General features: G+C 39.4%; 1 protein-coding gene across 2 annotated transcripts in view; it reads right to left on the reverse strand.

Annotated features, from left to right (window-relative positions):
• ACOX3 (acyl-CoA oxidase 3, pristanoyl) overlaps positions 1–13646 on the reverse strand; it is a 409344-nt gene that overhangs the window by 179968 nt on the left and 215730 nt on the right. The window lies entirely within an intron of this gene.

Consider the following 13646-nt stretch of genomic DNA (forward strand, 5'->3'; position numbering starts at 1 on the left):
AGTAAAAATTACACTAAAAGAAGGAGTAGTTTATCCAAACATTCCCCAATATAGACTGACACCTGAAATAATTGAAGGGGTAACACATGTAATTGAGAAAATGATTCAACAAGGAAAGTTGAGGGAAATAATGAGCAGTCCATGTAACTCACCTATAATGGGACTGAAAAAGCCCAATGGGAAGTTCAGGATTGTGCAAGATTTGAGAAGAATTAACAAACTCGTTGTGTCATGTTGTCCCATTGTTCCAAATCCATCAGTGATTTTGTATCAGATTCCCCATGATGCAGAATGGTACACAGTAATTGATTTGTGTCATGCTTTCTCTTCCATTCCGTTGCATCATGACAGCCAGCCGATTTTTGCATTTCGGTTTGGAGAGCGAATTTTGGCATGGTGCCGAATCCCACAGGGGTATACAGAGAGCCCCTCAATATTCAATCAGTTGCTAAAGAAATCTCTGGAAAGTCTAACCATGCCTGAAAATTCAGTTTTGGTTCAGTACATTGATGACCTATTGGTGGCGTCAAAAACACGCAAAGCTTGTGAAACGGACACAATAGCTTTGCTGAATCATTTGGCAGATGGAGGACTAAAGGTATCTCCGACAAAATTGCAATACTGTAAAAAAGAAGTACAATATTTGGGTCATACCATTGAAAAAGGGCTGAGAAAAGTAACCATAGACAGAATCAGAATTATTAGGGGAATGAGAGCCCCAATGACCCAAAGAGAGGTGAGAATGTTCCTAGGGATGGTTGGCTACTGTCGTCAGTGGATAAGTAACTTTTCCCTGATTGCCAAACCATTGGTAAAATTGACGAAAAGTGAGTTTAAAGACCCCCTTGAATTGAACAAAGAAGAATTGGCAGCATTCAGACAGTTAAAAAACAGCCTTTGCGAAGCCCCAGCTCTGGGAATGCCAGACTACGAGAAGGAATTTGAATTATACTGTAGTGAGAGAAATGGATGTGCACTCTCAGTGTTAATACAGAAACATGGAAGGCAAAGGAGACCAGTTGCATATTTTTCCTCAATGTTAGATCCAGTGGCGGTAGGTCTGCCAGGATGTCTGAAAGCAGTAGTTGCTACATGCCGAAGCCTAGAGCAGAGTGAAGGAATCGTGATGGGGTATCCAATAAGAGTGTTTGTACCTCATAATGTGGCGATCCTTTTAACAAGGAGCCGAACACAGTTCATGTCACATAGTCGACTGACTAAGTATGAAAAGGTCATTCTAGGTGCAACCAATGTGAGTCTGGAAAGATGTGTGAATGTAAATCCAGCTACACTTTTGACGGATGCTGAGAGAGTGAAGGTAAGAGATGATGTTGATCATGATTGCTTGGATGTGCTTGACTTTTGTACGAAACCTCGACCAGACATAAAAAATTTACCATTGCCAGAAAGTGATTATGTGTTGTTTGTGGATGGGTCGTGCTTGAGAACAGACGAAGGATTGTTGAGTGCGGCCTATGCTATATGCACAGTTGCTGCAGTCATAGAAGCATCACACTTGAAAGGAGTTAAATCCGCTCAAGTTTATTTATTTATTTATAACACATTTATAGAGCGCCTGGTTACACCACAAACGGTGTGTCCCCGCGCTATGACACAGGAGAAAGAAAAATAGCAGTGAGGAGATGATAATCAGAACTCTAATAGTAGCAGAACTAGTGGCATTGACAAGGGCATGCAAAATTGGGAAGAATGTGAGAGTGACTGTGATAACAGACAGCCAGTATGGCTTTGGAGTTGTCCACGATTTTGGTCAACTTTGGCTGCAGAGAGGTTTCCTGACCTCAAGTGGAACTCCTATAAAGAATGCAGAAGTGGTGGGAAAATTGCTTGAAGCAATACAGTTGCCAAAGGAACTGTCGGTGGTACAATGTGCTGCTCGTAGTCAAGGTAGTGATTATATCACTACTGGGAATTGATATGCCAATGACATGGCTCAGTACTGTGCCCGAAATCAGTATTCAATCAATAGGGCAAAGGAGAAGGAGATGTTTTCTTGCTCCATAATGTTTACTAACGTTGTGGGAACATAGGAAGAAGTGAGGCAGTTGCAGGATGAAGCAGGAGATGAAGAAATGAAGCAGTGGGTAAAAGCAGGTTGTGCACCAAGGGAGAAAGATCATGTGTGGGTCTATCGGGATGGAAGACCAGTAATGCCTGATAGCATGATGTCAACCATGGCACGGATGTATCATGGCCAAGGACATCTGGGAAGACATGCCATGATAAGGGCTTTTAAGCAGACCTGGTACAATGCAAAATTCAGGTTGATAGAAGAGAGTCTCTGTCAAAGATGCCTAATATGTCAGCAGTACAATCCTAGAAGGAAAAATCCTCTCGGCACAATAGGCCGAGAGGGAGGACCCTTCACCAGAATGCAAATAGATTTCATTGAAATGCCCCCTTATAACAAGTTGAGGTATGTTCTGGTGGTAGTTTGTCTGTTCTCCAGGTGGGTGGAGGCATACCCAACAGGAAGAAATGATGGAATCACAGTGGCCAAGCTCTTGTTAAGGGAATTCATCACAAGATTCGGGTTCCCAGTGACCATAGAATCAGACAGAGGAAGACACTTTTACAATGAGATCATGGCATTGATTTGTGAAGCATTGGGTGTAAAACAAAAACTACATTGTGCCTATCGACCAAAGGCTTCTGGTGTGGTTGAACAAATGAATGGTACAATCAAAAACAGAATAGGGAAAATGTGTTTAGCCACAGGAATGAAATGGCCTGATGTCTTGCCTCTAGTCTTAATGACCATCAGATCTACTCCAGACAGAACTACAGGTTTGAGTCCCCACAAAATTATCATGGGACGAGCCATGAGACACGTATTTGTTCCAGTCAACAAATTGATGACAATAACTGATGACATGATTTTGGATTACTGTAAAGGCCTGGCTGACGCAGTCCATTCTGTGTTTCACCAGGTTGGAGCGGACGCCACCACCCTTGAGAGAAAACCAGCCCATGACCTGAGCCCAGGTGACTGGGTGAGAATAAAAGTCCACAGAAGAAGGAATTGCTTGGTTCCAAGGTGGGGAAGGCCAAGGCAAGTTATCTTGACCACAACAACTGCTGTGAAGTGTGCTGGACTGAAAAATTAGATACATGCAAGTCACACTTTGAGAGTTCCAAATCCAGCAAATAGCATTGGAAAGGAATATTTCGATGATTCGGAATCAAATGATGACTCAGACAACGAGAATACAAAGACAAAAGAAAATCCTGAAAGGGGGAAAAGGAGCCAAGACTAGTTCCAACTCCAAGAGAAGAAATTCTGAGGAAGAGATTGCACATTTCAGATGGTTCAGATTCTGGGGACGAGCAAAACGCCACTGGCGAGCACAGAAAGAAAAAGAGAAAGGAAAAGAATGTCCCGTCAGAAGTAACATTTACACCAGACAAAAGAGTAGGAGAAGTTCCACCTGAGAAAATTCTGGAAGAAGAAGAAGGGACAGAAATAGAGAGAGAGGGACAGATTTCTGCAGAAGACCCCCGAGGAGATGTAGGGACATCCAACACTGAGTTAGGTGAAGGGACAATCAGCAAACAGAAAGATTGCGTGTCGGAGACCCGAGGAGGGACAGAAGTAGGGCCAACCCAAGAGGTGGAGAAAGTAGCTGGTAGAAAAGAAAAGTCAAATGAGACAGAATCTGAAGACAGTGAACCAGAAGGTCGAGTTCTGAGAAAGAGAACTTGGATCGAAGAGAGAAACAGTAGAGAAGGCAAAACAAGAAGAAATGCTTAAGGAGACCTTTGGCCAAACAAAAAAAGAGACTGAGATATCGATTGACACGAGTCAAACCCTCAAACGCTGAACAAGTGAATGAAGTAACAAGTCAGCACAGAGAAAAAGAGGGAGAGACAGAAGTGTCTGAAGGCAACAAACGATCGAGAAAACCAAACCAGAAGTATAAGTCACCTGAATGGACGTACGTGGCACTGCCTGAACAAGGAGAAGAGGTAGATAGTCAAGGAAATCCAGAGGAGACTTTACTGAAAGTGGTGGAGGAAGAAGAAACAGCAGAAATCCTGAGAGTTATCCTATCCGATATCGGAGAAGAAGCGGAAGATCAGGAAATTCTGTATGTGGATGATGAGAAGGAAGTGAAAAACGATGAGAGGCCAAGCTGAGTGATTTCAAGAAAGTCCTTGTAGAAAATATATAAGATTGAATAAGAAATTGAAGGATTTGGATAACCTGATAAGGGCCTAGCTCTTGCAGGAAAAATACAAGAAGTGGTGTAGAAGAGGCTAAGTCAAAAGACACGGTCAATTTTAACAAGATGGCTAACATAGATGATAACAAGAGTAGATGTACCTTTATGAGAAGATGGTGCAAGACGTGTTGTTGTTGTACAGGACTATTAATGCTTCTTTGGAGCGTACTCGCTCTTTTGATCTCTTTCAAAGTAACTTTAGATACACTAGAAGGGCATACAGAGAATATGACTAATGTAGTGAAGAATTCACAAAAGGTAGTTCCAATTAAAACAAGAACTGAACATATACATAAAGATAGGTCTATAACTGATTTTTCTAGCAATGTTTTTTCAAAATTATTGTATGAATATGTAAGAACAATGGACGTAAGGGATTGCTACGTATGTATGCAGTTACCTGCCTCTGTTTCAGAAGGAGTGACTTATCATCACCCTCCAGCAACTTATGGAATAACATGTAGCGTTTTAACAAGTATATTTTATCAAGTAGGGAAATTAGAATATAATCTGTCTAATATAGATAACATTCTTGGACAATTGCCCATGAATAATTAATTGAATCCAGCTAAAACTGCTAATGTACTAGGTGAGATCTTTATAAAGACTAAAGAACTAACTTTAGAATATATTTTTAGAAACAATTTAAATTGCAGTTTGAAGACAGAAGAGAAAACATTTCTAGATATGGTCGAAGAAAGGAGATTGAAAATACATAAAAATGCAGAAGGACATAAAGAGGGGGAAAACATTTGGGAAATAGATGGGAAAAAGGAGACAAAGGGTGAAGCTAGACCAACAATAGCTATAGATTCACCACAGAAAGGCAAATTATGCATTATGAGGGAAAGATCCAAATATGATTATTATTATATAGGGACAAGTGAGTGTCATGATACATATTTTATTGCATCTGGATGGGGATTTAGAGGCGGAGAAGAGTCCGTTTTTCCGGGACTGTACTATATTTGTGGGAACAAGGCTTATTACAGGCTGCCCGACCATTGGTATGGCACATGTTATGTTGGCCTTGTCTTTCCAAAGATTTTTCACATGGATAGAGTAGAAAACAGTGGACCACATAACCTATTAATGCGTAGTAGAAGAGAAACTTGGTTAGAAATTGTAGGTGATATTTTCGGAGCCTTGATACCAGCAGTGGGAATATCTTTGAATGCAAATAATATTCGGAAATTGTCAACCATAGTGGATCGCTTGTCAACAAGCACCGCTGGAGGATTTCTTTTGGTAAATACTGAAATGGTTGCTATGCGTGCTATGATTATGCAAATTCGACTTGCCCTTGATATCTTATTGGCAAAAGAAGGTGGAGTCTGTGGAATGCTGAAAGTTCAACATTGTTGCACTTACATTCCTGATGAAAGCAAAGATCTAAAGGTATATATTAAAAATATTACAGAACTGCATGATGAAATAGTACCACTGGAGGTTGAAAGTATCTGGACTAAAATTAGTAATAAGATGGCTGCTATTAAGACTTTCTTAGGTAAATTAGGTAGTACTATATTAGGGAAAATATTATTTCCATTAACGTGTGTGATTTTCCTATTATTAATACTTAGATTAGGATGTATGTGTTGCAGACATAGAAGAAATAAAAGAAAATTAGACGAGAAATTATCAAAAAGAAGGAAAAGAAACAAGAAAGAGATTTTAACGAGATAGAACTGGAAGAATGGAAGGAGAGTATGTATGACAAAACAAAAAGAGAAGATGAAGGAGAAACAGAATTTTAATTGAGCAAGAAAACATTTCGAATTTCCATAAAAAGGGAAAAATTAATTTTTTGTGGGTTTTGTGTGTGGTGATAAAATCACCAAAGGGGGGATTGATGGAGCGGGTAAAATGTTTTCTATTTATATACCCAATCCATTTATATATGTTTATATGAAAATGATTAATTATAATAATTAATAATTTGATGTGAAAGAACTAAACCAACCTTATTAACAGAAAGAATACACGTGGGAATGCATCTGCATTGCTAAAATAATAGGTGAACTAAGTTTGTATGCATATTAAAACGATAAATGTTGCTTGAGTAATGTTATTATGATTTGCGCTTAAATAAACCAGCATTAACGGCTTTGGATGTTGCATATGGCTAGATAAATGCATACACATAAGGGTATTAGCAAGGGAATAACACTGTTTTAATCATTTCCATGTATTAATTACGATTTTTGTGTTTCTTTGCTTAAGTTGACTATTCTGGCCTACCAAAAGATGGCCGCCGACTGAAACCTAACTAAAGTACATTACTTCATCATTTGAACAATGGAGAAAGACGCCTGCACTGACTTCGTTCGTGTCCCTTGTGTGACCTGTCAGACCATGCCCATGAAGACTACCCTGGGCAAGGTGCCAATGCCCCTGAACGTGAAGAAAATGTTACAATTGGGAATATGAACTGTTGAACCCGACCTGTTTTCAACGAACTGATACATTTAGGACCACGGATCATTCTTTCCCATACATTTGCTTTAAGACTTTTCCCGCATGGGAAAATTTGAAAATGTTTCCTGATGTGCCGAGATGTATTTGAATTTAGCCAATCATATTCCTGTGAAATGAGAAATGTAACATTTGAGATGTAAATTTTAGTATAAATATTAGTAGACTAGAGAGGGGCAGAACAGCTGCTTACGGAGAACCGATGATCAGAGATCCTTATGCTGACGGAGAGGACGGTGACTTTATATGATAAATAGGAACTCTGACGAATTTACTGAGGACCAGTTCTGACTTAGAAAACGACAATTAGCCAGAATAGGTAAATATGACAAAAGATGATATTGCATTAATTAAGATTTAACCTGCATTTAAATTAGATTAAAAAAAATCATTATTTGAATTAATGTGTCGGGTGATTATTTCATTGAAATGTTTATTGATTAGTTTGAGAGTTAAAGTATCATTGAACTAAATAACAACTAAATGATTCGATCGACCTATTGATGGAGGAATCGTTAGGGTGATTCAGGAGAAATGGTTCGATGAAATTCAGCGTTTGCCTTCGCAATTTAGCTTGATACATATGCCCCTAAGTAACTTGCCATTCACATCTGCATGAAATAGCCAAAATAAGCCAAATAGGACATGTTTTTAAACAAAAAAAAACACAATGAAATTCAGGAATGGTAATTGAAATGCACCCAGTTTCAGTTACCATGCAATCAATATATGCACTCAAAGACCCACACCTCCTATTCAATCTCTCACAGCTACTCCCTTAATACGTCCCAGGAATGACCCTGGTGCATGAAGAATAATGTGGATGGTGTGACTGTACAGTAACCTTTTCAGATGAAAGAAGATACTTAAGTAACCATACTTACATGATGAATTGCAATTTCATTTGAATGTTATTTACATGATGTGGTTTATCTTAATAATTGTACGGATGATGGAGATGGCTTTATTTTTTTGCTATTCTGTCATTATCCACAGAACAAGATTGCCCTTACATTCTGGAAACTAGAAGGACTCAGGTGATGGTTCAAAAAAAGGAAAACAAATCTCCGGAAATGTGTACAACTGCAAGAAAAAAACGAGTGCGCTAGATGGGATTTATTATGGTTTACAATCTTGTGCTAGATGGGATTTAATATGGTTTACAATCTTTTCCCTTCTATCATCAGTGCTCAATCGTAAAACAGGGGTTCAAAGATACAATCATATTGATAAGCTATATCTTAATAAAAGAAGATTATTTAGGAAAAGGTTACGAATCACAAAAAAGACGGAGTTTACTTCTGGATACATAAGGCTAAAGTAAGACTACAAACAAATAATCTATCAAATCAGAGTTAAACATTGGGCCAACAGCTGGCTAGCCTTACAGAGGGGAATTAAAACTTTGAATAATGCATTACATCTCTTTGCGACAGCACTGCAGACATAACTTTGATCTCATCTAGAGTTGAGGATTTTCAGCCTTTCATTCTTACAGCTAAATGCGTAGAATCACTCTTTATGAAAAGTCGAGATTTCTGGGCTGCTGGCCCTAATGGCATACCGATAACAGTTATTTATTCAGATCGGAAAATGTGTAGCCATGTCCTGGTATTGCTTTTTAATCAATCTATCTGTTACGGGAAAGCTCAAGTGACACGGAAAGGCTCATATATTCAACCGATTTATTTAAAACAAGGCCCCAACACAGCCCAGTAGTTATCGGCTTATTTCACTGTTAGATGCCAATGGAAAGTTCTTTGGCAAGCATCTCCACTCATTTATATTAGCTTTGGCCGAGGGAGGAAAACATCTTCCGGTTAATCAAACTGGCTTTAGACCGAACTATATGGGTTTTAACCACTTTAACTCATTGGACACTGAAATTTAAAACAACAAGTTTATTTGTCTGTTTTGTAGATTTTTCTACTGCTTTCAATAGAGATTTAGGACACAGGCTATGGCTAAAGTTGTCTCAATGGGGAATTGATGGTGCTCTTTTACAGTTATTAATTGAGTTCCGTACAGATACCGGGATCCAAAAGAAGTTAGCCAGAGCCCAAGGGATATCATCAGATACAAAACTATAACAGCCTTACACAAGGTTGTATATTGTCACCACTGCTATTTGCACTTTATCGTCGACCTAACCTCAATACTCAATGAGGATGGCGAGGATCCTCCAAAATTTGGCAACGGGAAAAATTCACACTGAATTTATGCTAATAATCCTATTCTAATCTGGACGACCAAGAAGGGTTTCCGAAAGTAGCTACAATGACTCGGAAAATATAGTAATGATAACAGGTTACCTATTGATCACACTAAAACAACAAAAATAATGCCATATGGTAAAATAAAGTCAAGATCTGTCTGGAAAATGGATAAATAATGTGAACAGGTCACGCAGTATATGTGTTTATGACTGACTTACGATCCAAAATTCACTTGGTCGCTACATCGGGAACGAATCAAGAATAGATTGAAATCTACTGCTAAAGCCACTGCACATTTTGCACAGCTATATGGGGGTCCGCTATGGGTTCAATACTAACGGGGTTCCATTCCTGAATTTCATTGTGTTTTCTTTTGTTTAAAAACATGTCCTATTTGGCTTGTTTTAACTATTTCATGCAGATGTGAATGGCAAGTTACTTAGTATCTACTTTGGAAATATTTAAATGTATTTTGTTCAATGATTTATTAGTTGCTTGATGTGCACTTTATGAAAGCAGGGAGACTGATCTGTTGGGTAATACTAACTCCCTACCCCCAAAGGTGGCCATGTTGTTCAGAACAACCGATGGAAGGTTCTAAAGTCTTTAGATGCCTTCGCTGCCAATGAAAGCCAGAATATTAATGGTGTACCTATGGACCTATACATACATAATCCCTCTCTTTGGGTGCCTATGCTAACTAGGGTGCTTATTGTAGTTTGTTGAGAAAAGAAGAAAGATAAGAAATAAAGTTTTACAACTGCAGCAATTCAAACAAAATAAAGGCTGGTTTTCTTCCTGAGGAAAGTTTATTAAAGAACCACTTGTGAAAATGAGTCCAGAATAAACGTGTTCTACTTTGTGTACTGCGTGCACATACACAAGGCTAACTTAATACAGAAAGGTTTCAATGGATACAATCTGGTATACTATGGTATGGTATGGTGTAGCATCAAAAAAGCAACAGACAGATAAACAAATGACACCCGCAAAAGGAAATTACAATAGCATTTACAGGAGACAGGAACAGTTAAAGCTGAAATGTGCTCTGTGCTTGAAGGGCTGTAGGAAAGCATCCTGCTATCACATCAGGCTCTAAACAGAAAGACAAAACTAAAATAAGAAAGTAAAAACAAAAATACTGGCACTGAAGGGAACTACCTTGTGTGTGGATGTGTTCAGTGTGAGTGAGTAAAATGCAGTCACTCAAAGTGAAGTTAATCAGTGGCTTAAATAATCTGACCCACTGCCCATGCTGTATGTTGTAGTAGGAGGAAGACCACAGACCAATGGATAAAGAAACCTGTCTAAAAGACCTTTAAAGTAAGTATATTATTCATATAATTTTAATGAAATCAAAAGGTCTTAGGTAACACCAGACCTAAGAAACATACCTTCCAAGTGCTCTACCCCTTTTGTGGTATGTGACAGCTTCTAAGTGAGCTCATATCTTACTTAACAGCATGTAATGCTGCGGTTTTTGTGCATCCAATTCCAATGTTAAAAGCGAAACTATAAATCCTGAGTGTAACGTGCTATTTGCTGATAAGCCAAAAACTGAGAGAAGGTTTCACAAGTGTTTTGGACAGACCCAGTGGCAGCAATGTCCTGCTAGTGATTATGCAAGGTTTGACCAATGCCTGGACAGTGTTAAAGTGTTTAACGCCAGTGTAAAGTTTCAGTCAGTGTTGAGTATTGTATAAACTCCCTTTAGCTTTTCTTCCTCTATAACATTTTCTAAATATTTCTGGTAAACGTATGCTCTAATGAAAGCCGGGGTAAATGGAATCCATGAATGGATTGGCCAGTCTCTCAAATGTGGTAATTCTAGCATCACGAGACAATGTGCGCTAGGACACTTGCGGTTAAGGATGGACTCAACAGAGAAATTACATTACTTGCTGGGAGGTGTTAAGGTGTGGTTATTAACGGCTGTGACGTAATGAGAGTGCAGTGTGTGATCGTATGCTGAGGAATAAAGACATCTGTTACAGAGCTCCATGTGTGGCGTATTCATTTGTATGCTCCCGGGCTGAGGAGGGCACTATACTAATGAATGAAGCGTCGTACAGAATTCTGCTGCACCAAAAGTGTACCAGGTTAAGTACCATTAATATCCCTGCTCGTTAACTTTCAAGAAAGTTTCCATTTCATGAAAAGTATTACTTGTATGTATAAGAAAGCTACACAATGACGCCTTTTATGCAACTGTTTACAATAACCACTGTTTGATAACAATAGACTACATAGCACATCTACAACACCCAATGTGGCAGATAGTAGGTGTGAATTCTTTTGTAAATGCAAGGCACACATTTAAATCCAGTTATTGAGTCATTTAGTTTCCGCTGGGAATATGGTCAACCTTGAACTTCATTTTCCTTTCATTACTGTGCCTCACTTGTGTAGGTGGGACAAGTGCTCGAGACAGGGAAGGGCCCAAAACGTATTGAGGAGACATCAATTACCTATCACAAAATGACTCAGTTTTGCAAGGGGGTCATCTGCGTTTTGGGTCCAAGGCTCGGCGGCCATCTAGGGAACCCTACCAAATCCAGACATGTCTGAAAAATAGAAACCCAGGGGAGTCCAGGGAGGTGTGGCTTGCATGGATCCCCCAAAATGTTCTCACCAGGAATTCCCTGCAATCCTCAAATTTAGCTAAGAAAATCTCATTTTCCTCACATTTTTGTGTGCGAAAGTTGTGGGATCACTGGGCCGGCATAAATTTCCTACCACCCAGCGTTCCCCTAGGGCCAAGTGCCCACGACAGGGAAGGGTCCAAAACGTATTGTGAAGGCATCAAACTTTGGGGTAAGAAAACATCGGGGTGCCACGCAAGCTACACCTCCCTGGACTCCCCTGGGTGTCTAATTTTCAGAAATGTCTGGGTTGGGTAGGTTTCCCTAGATGGCCACCGAGTCCAGAACCAACAATGCTGGTTGCCCACTTGCAAAACCAGGTCGTTTTGTGATAGATAATTTTGATGTCTCCACAATACGTTTTGGGCCGTTCCTTGTTGTGTGCACTAGCCCTACACACACAAGTGAGGTACCATTTTTATCGGGACACTTGGGAGAATGCTGGGCATGTTGAAGTTTGTGCCTCCCCACAGATTCCAGAACTTTCAGTCACAGAAATATGAGGACGATTTGATTTTAGACAAATTTTGAGGTTTGGAAGAGATTCTGTGTAACAGAACCTAATGAGAGCCACACAAGTCATCCTACCCTGGATTCCACTGGGTGTCTAGTTTAAAAAAATGTACAGGTTTGCTACGTTTCCCCAGATGCCCGCTGAGATAGGGCCAAAAATCCACATCTAGGAATGGTGCAAAAAAAGGGTCAGTTATCAGTAAAATAATGTGATGTGTCCACGATGTGTTTTGGGACGTTTCCTGTCATGGGCACTAGGCCTACTCATGCAAAAGAGGTACCATTTTTATCGGGCGACATGGGAAAATGCTGGGTGGGTGGAACTGTGGCTCCTCGCAGATTACAGAATTTTCAATCACAGAAATGTGAGGAAAATTTGTTTTTTAGACAAAGTTTGAGGTTTGCAAGGGATTCTGGGTAACAGATCCTGGTGAGAACCACACAAGTCAGCCCACCCCGGATTCCCCCAAATGTCTAGTTTTCAAACATGTACAGGATTGTTAGGTTTACTAACATGCCGGTGGAGATAGGACCCAAAATCCACAGATAGGCACGTTGCAAAAAAAGGGTCAGTTTTCAGTGGAAAAATGTAATTTGTCCACATTTTGTTTTAGCCCATTTTCTATTGCGGGCTCTAGGCCTTCCCATGCAAATTAGGTACCATTTCTATCAGGAGACTTGGAGGAACACAGAATAGTAAAACAATTGTTATTACCAATAGTCTTTCTCTGCATTTGTGCCTTCAAATGTAAGACAGTGTAAAAATGAAGTCATTTTGAAAAATGCCCTCTAATTCAGTTTGTGTAAATAACCATGGCCTCTAAACTGCATATGTTGCTCCCATTTCAGAAATTACTGGCTTTCCTTGATACCTATTTTTTACTCTTTATACTTTACCAAAGGAATTGCTGCATACCTGGTACACAATGAACAACTATTGCAAGGTGCAGATCAATTATTGGCTCTGGGTACCTCGAGTTCTTAGTGAACCTACAAACCCTTTATATCGCCCACATCAGAAGAGTACAGCAGACGTAATGGTATATTGCTTAAAAAAATCTGCCATCGCTAGACAGAATGGCAGTTTTTTTCAACTCAGTTTCAATAATTTTTATTTCAACTTTCTATAGGAAAACCTTGAAGAACCTACACAAATGACCCCTTGCTGAATTTAGTCTACTTTTTGAAAATGTATTTATCTTTCTGGGATTCATACCCATTTCTACCAGTAACTGGAAGAAGGTTGAAAGGGCAAAAAACAGGAAAAGTGGGCTATGTCCCAGTAAAATGCATACACTGTGTTGAAAAATTTGGCTTTCTGACAAAAGTCTGCCTGTTCCTGAAAGCTGGGAAAATGGTGATTTTAGCTTCACCAACCCTTTGATGATACCATTTGCAGGAAAAAAAAGACGCTTTCTTCTGTAGCACTTTTTTTTCCATTTTGCCCAAAAAAAACAATGTAGCTGTATTTTCGGCTAATTTCTCAGTCCCCTCCAGGGGAATCTACAAACCCTGGGTACCTTTAAAATCCCCAGAATGTTAGTAAAAAGGAAGCA

This window comes from Triturus cristatus, chromosome 2_2, assembly GCF_964204655.1.
Source record: "Triturus cristatus chromosome 2_2, aTriCri1.1, whole genome shotgun sequence".
Classification (NCBI taxonomy): domain Eukaryota; kingdom Metazoa; phylum Chordata; class Amphibia; order Caudata; family Salamandridae; genus Triturus; species Triturus cristatus.